The 4315-nt window shown below is 51.6% G+C and overlaps 1 protein-coding gene across 1 annotated transcript in view; it reads left to right on the top strand.

Annotated features, from left to right (window-relative positions):
• Positions 1 to 75: 75 nt before the first annotated feature.
• LOC116939790 (inositol-tetrakisphosphate 1-kinase-like) overlaps positions 76 to 4315 on the top strand; it is a 95063-nt gene continuing 90823 nt past the window's right edge. The window contains exon 1 of the mRNA XM_032948606.2: positions 76 to 247. The gene's annotated coding sequence lies outside the window, so the exon portion shown is untranslated. The remainder of the gene's footprint in view (positions 248 to 4315) is intronic.

Raw genomic sequence — 4315 nt, 5'->3', positions numbered from 1 at the left:
GGCGCGCTTCGTGAACCCCGACGGAAGCCGAGGAGGGAGCGAAGAGAAACGCGTTTCGCTTTAAAAAAATTCGCAATATATATTTTTAAACAGATCAATTCGCACGAATCGGATGACTGCGATGTTCGATTTTCTCCGTGCGGGTTAATTGGGCCGAGGGGAAGGCTCCGCGTGGCGATGGCGTTCATTTGCGTGGCGCGTTTCTCGTTGTCTGCGTCGTGCGGAGCGTGAAGTCGACCGCCGTGAGGTTTGTAGAAGGGGGCGGTGATGGAGAGTGGTGATGGGGGTGGTGATGGGGGGGGTGGTGATGGGGGGTGGTGATGTGGGGTGTGGTGATGTGGGGTGGTGATGGGGGGTGGTGATGGAGAGTGGTGATGGGGGTGGTGATGTGGGGGGTGGTGATGGGGGGTGGTGATGTGGGGTGGTGATGGGGGGTGGTGATGGGGGGTGGTGATGGAGAGTGGTGATGTGGGGTGGTGATGGGGTGTGTGGTGATGTGGGGTGGTGATGGGGGGTGGTGATGTGGGGGTGGTGATGGGGGGGGTGGTGATGTGGGGTGGTGATGGGGGGTGGTGATGTGGGGTGGTGATGGGGGGTGGTGATGGGGGTGGTGATGGAGGGTGGTGATGGGGGGTGGTGATGGGGTGTGTGGTGATGGGGGGTGGTGATGTGGGGTGGTGATGGGGTGTGTGGTGATGGGGGGTGGTGATGTGGGGTGGTGATGGGGGGTGGTGATGTGGGGTGGTGATGTGGGGTGATGATGTGGGGTGGTGATGGGGGGTGGTGATGATGTGGGGTGGTGATGGGGGGTGGTGATGTGGGGTGGTGATGTGGGGTGGTGATGGGGGGTGGTGATGTGGGGTGGTGATGTGGGGTGATGATGTGGGGTGGTGATGATGTGGGGTGGTGATGGGGGGTGGTGATGGGGGTGGTGAGGTGGGGGGTGGTGATGGGGGGTGGTGATGTGGAGTGGTGATGGGGGTGGTGATGTGGGGGGTGGTGATGTGGGGGGTGGTGATGTGGGGGGTGGTGATGTGGGGTGTGGTGATGTGGGGGGTGGTGATGTGGGGTGGTGATAGAGAGTGGTTATGTGGGGTGGTGATGGGGGGTGGTGATGTGGGGGGTGGTGATGGGGGGTGGTGATGGGGGGTGGTGATGTGGGGTGGTGATGGGGGGTGGTGATGTGGGGTGGTGATGTGGGGTGGTGATGTGGGGGGTGGTGATGGGGGGGGTGGTGATGTGGGGTGGTGATGTGGTGTGTGGTGATGTGGGGGGTGGTGATGTGGTGTGGTGATGTGGGGGGTGGTGACGTGGGGTGGTGATGGAGGTGGTGATGGGGGTGGTGATGTGGGGTGGTGATGGAGGTGGTGATGGGGGTGGTGATGGAGGGTGGTGATGTGGGGTGGTGATGGGGGGCGGTGATGTGGGGGGTGGTGATGGAGGGTGGTGATGTGGGGGGTGGTGATGTGGGGTGGTGATGTGGGGGGTGGTGATGTGGGGGGTGGTGATGTGGGGTGGTGATGGGGGACGGTGATGGGGGGTGGTGATGGAGGGTGGTGATGTGGGGTGGTGATGGGGGGGGTGGTGATGGAGGGTAATGATGGGGGGTGGTGATGGGGGTGGTGATGGGGGTGGTGATGTGTGGTGGTGATGTGGGGTGGTGATGTGGGGTGGTGATGGGGGGCGGTGATGTGGGGTGGTGATGTGGGGTGGTGATGGGGGTGGTGATGGGGGGTGGTGATGGGGTGTGGTGATGTGGCGTGGTGATGGGGGGTGGTGATGGAGAGTGGTGATGCGGGATGGGGAGTGGTGATGGGGGTTTGTATGTACGCAGTGTTTATGGCTGGAGTGTTGGTGGGGTGGTGTTGAAATGGAGAGTGTCTTATTGGGTGTTTATCGATGCGGGTCAGTTCATGTGTTGGGTGTGTATATATGATTCATATTGAACCTCTTTGACACAACCGTGCTAATCGGAGGGTGCGGGCAAGGAACACCAAACTAAACACAAGAAGCAGTTCTAAAGAGACGAAGTTTTCAATGTAAAAGTGCATAGCTCCAGTTGCTTTCTTCCAGGGTGTGTGCTCATTCGGAGTGTGCGTGTTAATGGTGTGTGTGTGTGTGTGAAAGGGAATAGTCCATGCGAGGCGATCTAAGGGTTTCATAATGAATCGCTCACCACACAACAACTCGTGCACACACAGCAAGCATTCCCTACAGGAGTCCCGGGCACAGGTCACACCCGGGCCTTCGACACTGCACGTGGCCTCAAAAGTGCCCCTAGCATTGCACAAACGCCGTGATGTCACCGGCACTCAGTCGTGAACGAGAGGAAATGGCCAGGCGTATTATAACAGTCTGCAATATTTCACACCCAGAAATTAGGTTGTTAAGTTACAAGAGGAGTGGCCAGGCCCATTTTAAGAGTATGCAATATCTCACACCCAAAAATTAGGACGTTAAGTTACGAGAGGAATTGGCCAGGCCCATTATAACGGTCAGCAATATCTCACACCCAAAAATGAGGACGCTTTTAGCAAGTAGTCTTTGCTTAGAGTTTGGGAAAGCCATTTAGTGATGCTAGGATGTATAAGTGAGTTGGTGGTCATGGGTTGCTGAGAGGGCACTGCGGTGAGATGTTTCTCCTTCACCTGGTATCAACGAGGTCATGGGTTCGATCCGGACCCTGACACCTGCATATTTGGAGTTTGCGTGTTCTCCACGTGACTGCGTGGATTTTTCTCTCGGTCCTACGGTTTTTCCCTCCACGTTTAGAAACATGCGTTCTGAGTATTTGGCTGCTTTACATTTACACACGGATAGGCCACTTCGTTGAGCTTATTATGTGGCCAGGTCCCTTCTAAAAAATAGCTAATAGCTCAGTGGGCCTTGTCTGGTAAAATATTGATAAGTTTAGAAACTGCCTCAGCGGTCTGTGATGACAAATATGTAAAACAATCACTTGGAACACCACTATTACCATCCGTAAGGGGGAAAATGGAGATCTGTAGTGCAGATTTACTGGGCACTGTTATGCTGTCTTGGGACAGGGAGAGCCTCTTAGCTACAACCCTCATGGAGCAAAGGATTGCGGGTCTGACCCCACAGTCACACATTGTCACTTTAAGATGTTTTTCTTGTTCGTGTTTTTGTTTGTTGTGGTTGCACCCGATTCAAGAGCCGAATGGCTCACAGGGCTATACCAAAATAAAGAAGCTGAAAACTGAAATGAGGGTTGTAGAGAAAGTCGTTCAATTTTTACAGTGAGCTCATATAAGTGTTTGCGCAGGTGTGTAAATCATCATTACGGTAAAAGTCCAGGTAAGTGCCCTGGCATGTATTTTTTTAAAGAGATTACTTTGCCGTAAATAAGAATGTGCACGTTCGTCTACGTAGGGCTGTGAAAGAAGTGCAATGTACGTTCATCACGGGTGGCTAAAACCTGGATTAGAGCCAAGGGATTTGGCTCTGTCGGTTTCATCTGCTGACACCGTAATTATGAAACCCTCTTCAACCATCACAACCGAGTTTTGAAAGACCTCTATTCTCATTTGTTACCCACAGCTACTTGTAGTGAGGCGTTATATACTCTTTGTTTTTTTCGGTAAAGTCACGTAGGTAAAAAAATAAAATAAATTAAATGACGACGTTTCGGGCGCAACACACGCGGTCCTTCAGGTGGGGACAATTTAGCGAAAGCACACCGCTTAAGTGTGTCCGAAAAAAACAGAGTATGAATCCTTGCAGTCACGAAAACTTCAAATCTAGAGGCGTTATATGTTGCATTGTGCACTGTAATCGGCAATATTAAGTACACTTTCTTTACACTAGAGAGCGTTGTTGCAAGGGAAAGGTGCCAAGTAAAAGGCTGGCATGTGAACTTCATACAAAAATAGGTTAATTACAATTAACCCATCCCTAACACAATCCCGACTAGTAATGCAACTCCTAACCTTAATCCTATCCCTAACCTTTGTCTTAACTCTTGACCTAACCATAACAATGCTGATAAAATGTTATTTTATGATCACAAACTTTGGCTTGATGTATGATACAAGCATGAAAATGGTCCTAATCGTGATATTTTGCACAATATAAGTGGAAAAGATCCTGGAACGCACTTGGTGAAAAGTTTTTTTTTGCCAGTGCATTCATGCATTAACAATATATACAAACATTAATGTACATGCTGTCCCTGAGACGTGTGCATTAGGTTTGTATACAGTATACCTAATTTAGCTCCAGCCTCCCGTAAATCATTGGACTTCTGTGTGGCCACCAGTGACTCCGAATCTCTCCCCACTACCCCCTGTGAAAA

The sequence above is a fragment of the Petromyzon marinus genome, chromosome 6 (assembly GCF_048934315.1).
Source record: "Petromyzon marinus isolate PM22_M1 ecotype Great Lakes invasive population chromosome 6, UKy_Petmar_22M1.pri1.0, whole genome shotgun sequence".
Taxonomy (NCBI): Eukaryota; Metazoa; Chordata; class Hyperoartia; order Petromyzontiformes; family Petromyzontidae; genus Petromyzon; species Petromyzon marinus.
Note: the sequence above shows the minus strand (reverse complement) of the source record. Positions and strands in the feature narration are given on the sequence as shown.